Below are 13,953 nucleotides of genomic sequence, written 5' to 3'. Positions count from 1 at the left end.
TCAAGGGTTTTAACAACTTCTTCCTCTCTATGTCCCTTTCGGGAGGTTTATCCTTCCCTCAGGTCCTCAAGGGTTTTTACCAGGGGGGTTTAAGGTTCTACTTTTAGGTTCACAAGGGTATTTTTAGGGGTCCTACACTCGGTTCTCCTCCACCGGGGGAGAAGGGAAAACTCCTATTCCCGTTTCAAGCTTGCCTACAAGCCACGGGACCAGGAAAAGTTTACTGGCTCAGAGGGTGCTCTCAAGCTCTCTAAGCCCAAGAACCAAAAACGCTCAATGCTCCCAAGCCTCTGCTCAGAAGCCAAAGCTCAGGGGTCTCCCAAGCCTATACTCGGAAACCAAAAAGTGTCCCCAAGCCTCTGCTCAGAAACTGCTACTAAGGGGGTCTCCCAAGCCTCTGCTCCGGCAACCAGAAATGCTCCCAAGCCTCTGCTCAGAAGCTACAAATGCTCTCAAGCTCTCTGCCCAAGAACTAAACTCAAAAAGCGTCCCCAGGCCTCGTGCTCAGAGACAAACGGTTAAACTGTCTCCAAGCCTTGACCAAAAGACTGAAAGCACTCAAGGACTGCCTCTGCAAGTCCCCAAGCAAAAGTGCCCAGGAGTAAAGCTTACTGTACTCCCAAGCGAGGTGCGCTCAAGAGTTCAAACAACTCCCAAGCAAAAGTGTGCCCAAGAGTCCCACGGACTCCCAAGCGAGGTGCGCCCATGAGTCTGACTTAAAACTCGCAAGCGGAAAGGCGCCCAAGAGTCTTCCTTAAAACTCTTAAGCACGGTGCGGCCGGCTGCCGCGGGGCTTCAGGAACCTGGCTTTAGATTCCCAAAGCTAAACTGAACGAACGGACTATCGATCCCTTCACATTTCCTCCGGAGCGGGGATTGAAGCCTAAGTGCTGGCAGGAACGGGGGTTTGGACGGACTTAGGAGAGACGGGGGAGGGCGGAAGAAAATTTTATATGTGCTGCTTCAGGATATATATATCTATAGCCTACTTCTGGGATCCCACCCACATAGACGCGTTTAGGCGGCCCGGAAGGTGGCCAGGAACTTCACCAGTTCAGAGGTCCTCACCCACAGTACACCGGTTATAACGGCTGGAGGGCCTCGCGGTGCACCACAAAAGGCAAGTAGTCCAAAGCTGGCTGAAGGAGGAAATGGGGGAAAAGCCAACCCACAAGATAGAAATGCTCGCTAGAGCCACACACAATCACACTTTTAATTCCCTGAGCTAAATTGCGCTCTTTACACAGAGGTCTGGAAAATTTTCCTCTAAGTCAGCTCACCGAAGACACGCGTGTCGACTCACGTGCATTCACACGAACTGGGTTATGCCCGCATTCTCCACCAGTAAACTGTTACCAGAACTGCTCTTTATTATAATGGGGAATTAGCTGTAGCAGTCTGTAACTTAAAATTAAGCGCGGATCATAACCTATGTATACGGAGGTCCCGATCCCAGACACTCTAGTGAAAAAGAGGCAGACAACAAATAGGTTCCAAACACGTGTATTTAGTGTGGCGTAAGCCTAACTTGCACAACCATACAAGAAACACACAAGAACTAGGAAATATAGAGTATGAAATACAGAGACGTTCGCATTAGCTGGTTCCCAACGATGATAGGGGGAATACTCACTTATCCTGGAGCGAAGCAGAGACACAGCAGCGAGGGTGGTGGTCCAATGCCAGCACTGGAACCACAGACGGACAGCAAGGAAGTCTGGATAGGATGGCACGCGCACCATGCGGTCTGAGAGGCCGGCTTAAATACCCCACAACGTACCCTGGGGCTGGTGCTGTACTTGGTGGTTCTCACAGATTAAAACAAAGGGTCTAATGGGCTACTGAATGGCTTGGATGGGCCACTTTGGTAATCAGATTGTGATAAGTGACACCTCAGGAAGAGGGGACAAAAGAGGGAGGGGGAAATCCAAGTGGGCTGAAAGGATGTTCCAGCGGACAGGGCTTGTCTTGATGTCATCAGCTCTGGAATGCGGAGGTTTCTTTGAGATGCATTCTCTAAGTGCTTGGGATGGTCGGCACTTAGTTCTTCTCCGGGGCGGCTCCTAAGATATGCAGAGCGGGGTGAGGGGCTCTCGCTGCGGACGTGGTGTGCCCGCTTCGCTGAAATGGCTTCTCAAAGCAGTCTTCCTCTCAGGGTCTTCTGGCTGCCTGAGAACATGGATGCCGGCTGGGCATAGCTGGGGCTGGATAGCAGGCTGCCCGGTAGCGAGGGTAAGCTCGGCGACCGGCTCGCGGGAGGCTCCAGGCGGGAACTGACCAGGGAGCGCCTAGCCAGGCTCGCTGGAGGTTTCCCCGGCAGGCGCCCGGCTGCTAGCAGCGGCTTGGGCCCATATGAGGCAGGCTTCCATGGAGGCAGGGGAAACAGCACTTTAAAACACAGTCCAAGGCAGGGAACAGGCACGGTTCGTGGCAGATGGCAATGCAGGCACGGGGCACACTTGTAAGAAAGTCCAAACACACACTAGGAAATCCAGATACAGGTCAGGGCAGGGCTGCCCAAGAAGAGAGTCCTTTTGTGCAGTTATCCAAACATGGAGTCAGTAAACTACACAGTCTATTGCAGCAGCAAGGTAATTGACACGCAGGCAGGAAACTGACACGTGTATCAGAACACACACGTGCAAAGCAGTCTTTGGTGCAGCAGTAAAACAGCAACGCAGGAAACTTTAACACAGTTCATAGCAGGCTCTAAAGCAGGGGAGGGGGCCTACTTGGCAACAGGCTTGCCCCTCACCACCTTTTTTCTCTTCACTTTCCTTCCTAGTTACGGTGGGATTACTTGAAGAACAGCTCGCAGAATAACTGGTGGAAGGATCTTGCCCCAAACGATGTAAATGAGTATGAGTATCAATAAGTTTCTGGTAATCATCAGGGTACATCTTGTTATAATACACTTCTGGACATAACATGTAAGTATGTCCTTGGTTACCACACAGGTTACAAACCACACCAACAGTACAATGCATGGAATCATGCCCCTTGCTACCACAAAGGGAACACAGAGGCATAGCACAATATTGCCTAATATGATTGAAACTCCCACATTGGAAACAAGCAGGGGGCTAATATAACGTGAATAAAGAAGTACCAACTGATAAAGTTTGGGATGCTTATAAGGCGGTTATAAGGGGCATACTAATGGACTTAAATGGTAGAGCAAGAAAGAAGAAAGAGGAGAAGAGACAAGAGATTGAGGAGAAAATAAAAGCTAAGGAAATACAGTTAAAAAAGAGACCAGGGAAAAAGAAATTATACCAGGAAATTAAAATATTGCAAGAACAGCTAACAGCAATGAGTAATAAAGAATTGGAGCGGAATCTCAAAAGGCTGAATCAGAAAGCATTTGAGGGTGCAAATAAACCTGGGAAGTACCTGGCATGGCAACTGAAGAAGAGAAGGGAAAAGAAAACAATAAATAAAATTTGTGAAGATGACAAAACGTATTTGGAACAGACCACCATCAGTAGAGCCTTTTATAAATTCTACGCTAAACTGTATAATAAGAAAGAAGTAAATAAAGATTCAATAGCGTCATATTTGGAGAAAATGACACTTCCAGAAATCTCGGACGCTTGGAGAAATAAACTGAACAGTGAAGTAACGGATGAGGAAATAAGTAAGGCAATACAATCTGCAAATCTAGGAAAGGCGCCAGGGCCAGACGGACTTACAGCTAAATTTTATAAGACTATGGCCAATGAGCTGGCACCATTCCTAAAGGAGGTGATCAATGGAGTTTTAAGGGATCAAAGGATTCCAGACACTTGGTCTGAAGCGAACATATCATTGATCCCAAAAGAGGGCCAAGACTTGACTAGTGTGAAAAATTACAGACCTATATCGTTACTCAACAATGATTATAAAATCTTTGCGAAGATACTGGCGGAGAGACTGAAGGGGTGGCTTTCGGAAGTTATAGAGGAGGAGCAAGCAGGCTTTCTGCCAGACAGACAAATAAGAGACAATTTAAGGACAGTGATTGATGCTATTGAATATTATGATAAGCGTTGTGATAAAGAGGTTGGTTTCTTCTTTGTTGACGCTGAAAAGGCATTTGACAACTTAAACTGGGACTTTATGTTTGCCACTATGGAAAAGCTACAACTAGGAGAAAGATTCATCAGAGCAATTAAGGAAATTTACAGAGACCAGACTGCAGCAATTGTGGTGAATGATGAATTGACGAAGAAATTGACTATAAGCAAAGGAACAAGACAAGGTTGCCCGTTGTCTCCACTGTTGTTCATTTTAGTATTGGAGATTCTGATGATACAAATACGACAAGACGAGGAAATTCGAGGAATAAAAATAAAGGACTATTCATACAAGGTCAGAGCATTTGCGGATGACATAATGTTAATTGTAGAGGACCCACTGGAGAACATGCCAAAAGTGATAGATAAGATCAAGGAGTTTGGAGACTTGGCAGGTTTCTTCATTAACAAAAAGAAGTCAAAGATACTATGCAAAAACATGACTAAGCAGAAACAACATTTGTTAATGGAAACAACGGATTGTGAAGTAACAAGTAAGGTGAAATATTTGGGAATTGAACTGACTGCAAAGAATATAGATTTGTTCAAGAATAATTATGAAAAATTGTGGATTCAGATTGAGAGAGACTTGATTAAATGGAATAGGCTCAATCTGTCATGGTTGGGTAGGATTGCAGCGGTTAAAATGAATGTGTTACCAAGAGTAATGTTTTTGCTACAGACAATACCAATCATCAGAGACTCTAAACAATTTGAAAAATGGCAGAGGAAAATATCAGATTTTGTATGGGCAGGCAAGAAGCCTCGAGTGAAAATGAACAAGAAACTATTAGCCCTAGAGGGATATAAAAAAATATTTGGATGGCATGCATACCTATGGCATGACAAAGTAAAGGTCAACTCGATGTTCCTGCACCATTTTGTACGGAGAAGTCTATACACAATCTGGAAGAAGTACAGAATTTATCTACAAGAAGGAACTCCTTGGTGGGTGGTTCCATATGAGGTGATAGACCCGAGAGCTGTTGATAACGAAAGACAATGTTTGACTTATAAAGAAATAACTAAAATAGAAGCATCTAAACTTAGAATAAAGACGCAAGAGGAACTATCACCGAACTACGACTGGTTCCAGTATAGACAGATCAGAGATTTGTATAACTCGGACTCTGTAAAGGGAGGTATACGAATAGAGAATTCGGAACTAGAGCAGACCCTTCTTAAAGAGGACAAGAAAAGAATATCCAAGGTATACCAAGTACTGTTGAAATGGTATACTGAGGATGAGACAGTTAAAACACAAATGGTGAAATGGGCTATAAATTTTAACAAAGAGATAACAATGGAGGCATGGGAATACTTGTGGAAGACTACAATGAAGACAACGACATGTACAAATATTAAAGAGAATATCTACAAAATGATTTATCGTTGGTACATGACACCAAAGAAGATTGCGCTAGGGAATTCGAATACTTCTAATAAATGCTGGAAATGTAGGAAGCATGAGGGCTCCCTCTATCATATGTGGTGGTCGTGTGAGGTAGCTAGGCAGTACTGGGGGGAAATAATAAGAGAAATGAGTGAAATTTTACAATTTCAAATAAATAAGAACCCAGAACTCCTACTACTAAACTTGGGAATGGAGGGAATTCCAGCCCATCATAGGACGTTGATATTTTATATGACAGCAGCAGCTAGACTTTTGTATGCGCAAAAATGGAAAGTACAAGAAGTGCCAACTATTGAAGATTGGACCTACAAATTGCTGTACATGGCAGAAATGGACAAGATGACAAGAAAACTGAGAAATCTGGACTCGGGGCAGTTTAACACAGATTGGGAGAAGCTGAAACAATATCTGGAGAAGAAATGGGAGGTGGGAGGAAAACTGTGGCAGTTTGAGAACTACTGAAGTATAATAAAATGTAGAGGGGGGTGACTTTACCGGGGGGGGAAGAGATAAATGTGAATTTATAAGCAGTTAGATTAACAGATTGATATATATATAGATATATATTGGTTAATAAATAGAATATTGATAGAAAATAATTAAGGATAAGGATTAAATATACGGATTGAGTAACCAACAATATTTTCTTTCTTTGATAAGATTTGTATAATGCACCAAACTGAATGTATAGACGAGTCAAATTGATTGACTATGTGACGAGAGTTATATAGAATTACCATAAAAAGATAGAATGAGTAATACATAGAGAATAAGTCAAATTGTTTGATTTAAATGTGTAAGATTTTTATGGTTTATGATATATAGGTTTATGATATATAGAAATATTCAAAATTGGAAAATGGGATAAATTGTTTATCCAAGATGGAAACAAAGACTTACAGTTTGGGTATATAATAAGAAAAGTAGTTAAGGATGTACTGCTTAGTATAATGGAGAATATGTATTTGTTTTAGATAGAGAAATTTAATAGAAGTAAGGGAAAAGGGACAAAGGGTTGGAAAACTGTTGGAAGTCAACAAAAGGGGGGGAAAGGGAGGGGGTTAGAAATGAAAAATTTGGGGAAAATTGAATGTAAATGTAAAAATAACGGATTCTAACCCAATAAAAAATTTTTCAAAAAAAAGGAAACAAGCAGGGGGCTGGCTGCAATACCTAGTTATTCCTCTATCTGGTCCCAGGAAAAAATATTTAGGTATATGATGATTACTCCTGTGGTCCCTCTGTAAAGAAACAACTGTCTTATCCTCCCCTGTCCACACACTCCAGTGATTGAGAACTTTCTGTGAGGGCAACAACACCTTATAATACCTGCCCAGCCATCTCTCTACATCTTGTTCAGGAATATTTGTTGTACAGAAGGCAATCGTCAAGATTTCCTGGAAGAGGGGAATCACATCATATTTCTGAAAGGGATTGGGCGTCAGTCTCATGATGTCTCCCCAAAACCTCTGGTATGCTTGTTCAGAACCAAAACAAACATCAGTCTCCCTAAATCCCAGAGGCATAATTACAGCTAGAATGTCCTCTTTTGGAACCTGCATTAAACCCAGAAGTATTTTTCCCAGCATATATTCCTCAGAATGCTTTCTAGTGTCATTCCCTTTATACCAGAAACGAGTCACAAACCTTCGCCGAGGATCAAAGTCACTTTCTTCCTCTTCTATCACGTCAAAGAATTGTTCCAAGAATTCTTCATCAAGCATTCTTTCCTTTTCAAAATTAAACTGACAACCGAGAAGTTCCCTATTTGCTTCTCCTTCCCTCTGTTGAACGGAATTACCCTGTATAGTATTACACTTCCTCAACGTCTCTGCATAAGATAAACCTCCTCCTCCGATAATTGAAAAAACATTTGCTGGTGGTAGTTTTACACCATCTCTCTGTGCAATTTTAGGTCTTGTAACCAAGGACTCATTTGTAGGAAGTATCTTTGAAGAATCTATGACCCCCTCTTTCCCGGGACCACCCTGTATTCCCTCCTCCCTCCTACGAGATCATTTTTCAAAAGCCTGGTGTATCCATAATATTATCCCCAATCTGTGAAAATTTACTCTTAGTTACAGAAACACCACTTGCAGCTTGTTGCATAGTAACATCAACATAATTCACATTAACTTTTATATAAGCAGTATCCATATCCCCAGATTTATCCCCAAAGGGGCCTGTAACCCCACTAGATGCCTGAACTTCCATTCTGATTTTTCCTTTCCCTCTATTCTTCTTATATACGCTCTTTTCTCCTATCTTCCTCCCCTCCCTTCCCTCAGCCTTGCTATCTAACTCACTTTCCCCCTCTGCTTCATACTCAGAACTGGGGAGAGAGTCTACCCCTGACATGACTCCACTACCCTCCTTCCCTCTTCCCTCCCCTCTCGTACCATCTCTGTCCTGCCCAACAAAAAGCATCCTGCCCGCTCCACAAGAACGACTATAACCCTCACCCATTGACGGGAGGCTCTGCAAGGCAGAGTCTCCCTGATGATGTATTCCAGCCTGTTGTGCCTCAGGCACCAGAGGTTGAATGTGTGATGGTCTTTTCGATGGATCCAACATTCAAGCCGTAGACAAGGCACCCTCTCCGCTCTTTCCTTTTCCTTTTCCTGCTCCTCTCTCCTCTTTCCCAGCGACAATCTTTCTCTCCACCGACAGATCTCCCTCTGTCTTCTTCTGTTGTATACAGACTTTTGCCACATGTATAGCTCGAGAGCACCAAGCTGCCATTTCTGCTTGTGTAAATTTGTTCTCTTACTTGCCTGGGAGATCATACACCCCCAACAGCTCCTCCGATGGTCTTTCCTCCATATAATGGAGAATCTCTTTGAGCAATGTCACAATCCCATTTTCCGACAACCAGGTCGATTACAGCTCTGATGATGTATAACTCCAGTGTCCTATGGTAAGTCTATCCACAATATTAATTGATAAACTCCTAGCGTAAAGAATTTTATCTTTATCTTTCTTGCAGGATCCAGACATGTCTTTGCCAGTAATATAGGCCATGAGAATATCCTTTTGCTTATCCAGCATGTCAATGATCACGTCCTTGCTCCCCTTGTCTAGCGCAATTGTAGGTGGTCCCAAATGAACCAACAAAAAAGCCACAAATCATGCCAAATCCAAGTTTTGCAATTTTTCTGGGATGAGAATTTCCAAACCTTCTGACATCCAACCGAACTTTTTAGCCTCCCATGCATTCAAAAGATGAATCTCTCTCACATTCGTAGAGACCACTGTTTCTTTGACTGCTGTTTCTTTGACAGTTCCCCCACAGAGATTTGACTGTTAATCGAAGGAGCTGGAGATAAAATGAGACCCCTTTCAACCTCCATCAAAGGATCCTCAAAAAAACCTGACAAATCTTCCTCGGTAACATCCATTTGTATAGCCTCTGAATTCCAACTCGAGTTACAATTGTAGTTTCAAGTTGGATATCAGATATCACAATTTCCTGTTCCAGTTCTTTTTCCGCTTCCTTTTCCCGTGTCTTTTCCAGTACACCTGCCTCTTCCCATGCCCACCTCTGCACATCCCAGTGTTCGTTCTCTTCTCACTCTGTTGCCCAAGACTCTTCAAAATGTTTTATTATTAGGTCCCTTTTCTTATCTTCTTCGTCCACAACAGCCAAAAACGCATTCATTTCTTTAGTAAGTTAAATACGAAGATTTACATCCTTACAACCGTCTATTCAATCCTCTAGGTTGGATTACTGTAACGCGCTCTACGCTGGGCTTCCCATGGGCCTGATCCGGCGGTTACAGCTGGTACAGAATGCAGCAGCGCGGATCATTGCTGGAGCACCGGTGTGGGAGCATATTACACCAGTGCTACGCCGGCTGCATTGGCTGCCAGTGGAGTACCGAATCAGGTTCAAGGTTTTGGTGTTAACCTACAAAGCCCTACGCGGACTGGGACCGACGTATCTGAGGGACCGTTGCTCACCATATGAGCCCCGGAGGACTCTCCGCTCTGGTGGAAAACATCTTTTAAGTGTCCCTTAAGTGTCCCTTTTAAGTGTCCCTTAAGTGATGCCAGGCGGGCCCTAGGGAGGCCCGCCTGGCGTCAACCAGGGCCAGGGCCTTTTCGGTCCTGGCCCCGACCTGGTGGAATGCTCTGTCTTGTGAGACAAGGGCCCGGCAAGATTTGCTTGCATTTCGCCGGGCCTGTAAGACAGAGCTATTCCGCCAGGCATATGGCTGACACCAGGGAGTGCCCCCCCCCGTGAAGGGGAGGTTAAACCATCGCCCCTATGTGAACACAGAGGCATGTATGAACCACTATGCTAGCTTTACATTGGAAATGTAAATGTAAACAGGCCCCTGACTGGAATGACGGGCCCTGGGTGTGCCAGAAGGGCTCGGGGACTGGAATGACAGGCCCCTGACTCGAATGACGGGCCCTCGGTGTGCCAGAATGGCTCTGGGACTGGAATGACAGGCCCCAGACTGGAATGACGACACCTGGATGTGCCAGAAGGGCTTGGGGACTGGATTGATAGGCCCCATGCTGGAATGACGGCCCCTGGGTGTGCCAGAAGGGCTCTGGGACTGGAATGACAGGCCCCTGACTGGAATGAAGGGCCCTGGGTGTGAGAGAAGGGCTCTGGGACTGGAATGACAGGCCCATGACTGGAATGATGGCCCCTGGGTGTGCCAGAAGGGCTCTGGGACTGGAATGACAGGCCCCTGACTGGAATGACGGGCCCTCGGTGTGCCAGAAGGGCTCGGGGACTGGAATGACAGGCCCCTGACTGGAATGACGGGCCCTGGGTGTGACAGAAGGGCTCAGGGACTGGAATGACAGGCCCATGCTGGAATGACGGCCTCTGGGGGTGCCAGAAGGGCTCTGGGACTGGAATGACAGGCCCCTGACTGGAATGATGGCCCCTGGGTGTGCCAGAAGGGCTTGGGGACTGGAATGACAGGCCCCAGACTGGAATGACGGGCCCTGGTTGTGACAGAGGGGCTCGGGGACTGGAATGACAGGCCCCAGACTGGAATGATGGGCCCTGGGTGTGACAGAAGGGCTCTGGGACTGGAAGGGCTTGCAGCCGCGACCCCCGGGGGCCCCCGGCCCGCCGGAGGCGGGGCGGGGGGCGTCGGGGGGAGCGGCGCAGCCGCGACCCCCGGGGGCGGGGCGGGGGGGCGTCGGGGGGAGCGGCGCAGCCGCGACCCCCGGGGGCCCCCGGCCCGCCGGAGGCGGGGCAGGGGGCGTCGGGGGGAGCGGCGCAGCCGCGACCCCCGGAGGCGGGGCAGGGGGCGTCGGGGGGAGCGGCGCAGCCGCGACCCCCGGAGGCGGGGCGGGGGGGCGTCGGGGGGAGCGGCGCAGCCGCGACCCCCGGGGGCGGGGCGGGGGGCGTCGGGGGGAGCGGCGCAGCCGCGACCCCCGGGGGCGGGGCGGGGGGCGTCGGGGGGAGCGGCGCAGCCGCGACCCCCGGGGGCGGGGCGGGGGGCGTCGGGGGGAGCGGCGCAGCCGCGACCCCCGGGGGCGGGGCGGGGGGCGTCGGGGGGAGCGGCGCAGCCGCGACCCCCGGGGGCCCCCGGCCCGCCGGAGGCGGGGCGGGGGGCGTCGGGGGGAGCGGCGCAGCCGCGACCCCCGGGGGCCCCCGGCCCGCCGGAGGCGGGGCGGGGGGCGTCGGGGGGAGCGGCGCAGCCGCGACCCCCGGGGGCCCCCGGCCCGCCGGAGGCGGGGCGGGGGGCGTCGGGGGGAGCGGCGCAGCCGCGACCCCCGGGGGCCCCCGGCCCGCCGGAGGCGGGGCGGGGGGCGTCGGGGGGAGCGGCGCAGCCGCGACCCCCGGGGGCCCCCGGCCCGCCGGAGGCGGGGCGGGGGGCGTCGGGGGGAGCGGCGCAGCCGCGACCCCCGGGGGCCCCCGGCCCGCCGGAGGCGGGGCGGGGGGCGTCGGGGGGAGCGGCGCAGCCGCGACCCCCGGGGGCCCCCGGCCCGCCGGAGGCGGGGCGGGGGGCGTCGGGGGGAGCGGCGCAGCCGCGACCCCCGGGGGCCCGGCTGTCTTTGTCTTTGTCTTTGTCTTTGTCTTTGTCTTTGTCTTTGTCTTTGTCTTTGTCTTTGTCTTTGTCTTTGTCTTTGTCTTTGTCTTTGTCTTTGTCTTTGTCTTTGTCTTTGTCTTTGTCTTTGTCTTTGTCTTTGTCTTTGTCTTTGTCTTTGTCTTTGTCTTTGTCTTTGTCTTTGTCTTTGTCTTTGTCTTTGTCTTTGTCTTTGTCTTTGTCTTTGTCTTTGTCTTTGTCTTTGTCTTTGTCTTTGTCTTTGTCTTTGTCTTTGTCTTTGTCTTTGTCTTTGTCTTTGTCTTTGTCTTTGTCTTTGTCTTTGTCTTTGTCTTTGTCTTTGTCTTTGTCTTTGTCTTTGTCTTTGTCTTTGTCTTTGTCTTTGTCTTTGTCTTTGTCTTTGTCTTTGTCTTTGTCTTTGTCTTTGTCTTTGTCTTTGTCTTTGTCTTTGTCTTTGTCTTTGTCTTTGTCTTTGTCTTTGTCTTTGTCTTTGTCTTTGTCTTTGTCTTCGTCTTCGTCTTCGTCTTCGTCTTCGTCTTCGTCTTCGTCTTCGTCTTCGTCTTCGTCTTCGTCTTCGTCTTCGTCTTCGTCTTCGTCTTCGTCTTCGTCTTCGTCTTCGTCTTCGTCTTCGTCTTCGTCTTCGTCTTCGTCTTCGTCTTCGTCTTCGTCTTCGTCTTCGTCTTCGTCTTCGTCTTCGTCTTCGTCTTCGTCTTCGTCTTCGTCTTCGTCTTCGTCTTCGTCTTCGTCTTCGTCTTCGTCTTCGTCTTCGTCTTCGTCTTCGTCTTCGTCTTCGTCTTCGTCTTCGTCTTCGTCTTCGTCTTCGTCTTCGTCTTCGTCTTCGTCTTCGTCTTCGTCTTCGTCTTCGTCTTCGTCTTCGTCTTCGTCTTCGTCTTCGTCTTCGTCTTCGTCTTCGTCTTCGTCTTCGTCTTCGTCTTCGTCTTCGTCTTCGTCTTCGTCTTCGTCTTCGTCTTCGTCTTCGGGGACGGGGACGGGGACGGGGACGGGGACGGGGACGGGGACGGGGACGGGGACGGGGACGGGGACGGGGACGGGGACGGGGACGGGGACGGGGACGGGGACGGGGACGGGGACGGGGACGGGGACGGGGACGGGGACGGGGACGGGGACGGGGACGGGGACGGGGACGGGGACGGGGACGGGGACGGGGACGGGGACGGGGACGGGGACGGGGACGGGGACGGGGACGGGGACGGGGACGGGGACGGGGACGGGGACGGGGACGGGGACGGGGACGGGGACTTTTATTTTTGGCAATCTCTTCTACATGCAAAACTTTTTTGGTACAAAGTTGTAATGTTATAAAATGGTAAAAATTTCATAAAATGGTAATTTTACTAACAATCCAACTCAAATAAGTTTATAGACAATTCAAACAGTATTGCTTTTATAATCATATTAGGCATAAATATTAAACATAACTTTTAAACATTAAGTAAAAAGTATTAAACATTCGGTACAGATGGGTTGAAGGTTTTATCTTAAATCCTGAGCAGCTTGAAACCTTCAAGTGAGAACTGAAAACATGTTTCTCTGTTTTAGAGAAACTGCTTTTCAGTACAAAATAAACGGGATGTATGTTTTTGTTGCACTCTCCCAACCAGGAGACAGACTCCTCCTAAGAGTTTAATGGCTTCTTTCATTAACAAACGCTAGTCGTTTTCATTACGTGAGGTATCAAAATATAAATGTTTATTTAAATAAAACATAGAAAAATAGAACAGATGAACGCAACAAGAATTAAGTTTCCTAACATTTCTTAATGAAATCTAACAGTCAGATTAACGATGAAATGCATTCAAGTTACCGTAGCACATATTACAAGGGTAAGTTTCCTGCCTAGATCTTCATGAGATTTCTTTAGGCCAAAACCCTGATCTGCTATTTGGATTACCATTTTTATATATTATCTTATGCAGAAATCTAAGATCTTTTCATATGATAACAAAGATAAATATCAAACCAATCATAATTTAATTCTTTTTTACTATTTCCAATCATGTGACATTTTACCTAGCCAAAAGTACCACTATGCCCAGCTGTAAGATAAGAGATATGGATAGTAAAAGTGACAAGAAAAGTTACATGACCAGATCATCCTTGGTCTCTGCTAACAATTACAGAACATGTATCTGATACTGTTCACTGTTTTTAATTGGCTGTCAAAGATAAAGAAGCACCAGTTATACACCATACTAGAAAAAGAACTACAGTGATGTTCATACAGTGTTATTTAGAATGCATATGTTTCACTAAGTATGTGTTCTAAACCATAATCAGCAGTCTACTGGTTTGAATCCCACTACTGACATGAGTTCAGTAGGTGGCCTTGGGACAGCCACTCCTCTCAGCCCCAGCTCCATTGTGGGGATAAGAATAACACTAACTTGTTCACTGCTCTGGGTGAGGCACTAATATGTGTAGAAGAGCGGTATGTAAGCACGGTTAT

This window comes from Eublepharis macularius, chromosome 1 (genome assembly GCF_028583425.1).
Source record: "Eublepharis macularius isolate TG4126 chromosome 1, MPM_Emac_v1.0, whole genome shotgun sequence".
NCBI lineage: Eukaryota > Metazoa > Chordata > Lepidosauria > Squamata > Eublepharidae > Eublepharis > Eublepharis macularius.
The sequence above is the reverse complement of the archived record's forward strand: the minus strand, read 5'-3'. Positions refer to the sequence as shown.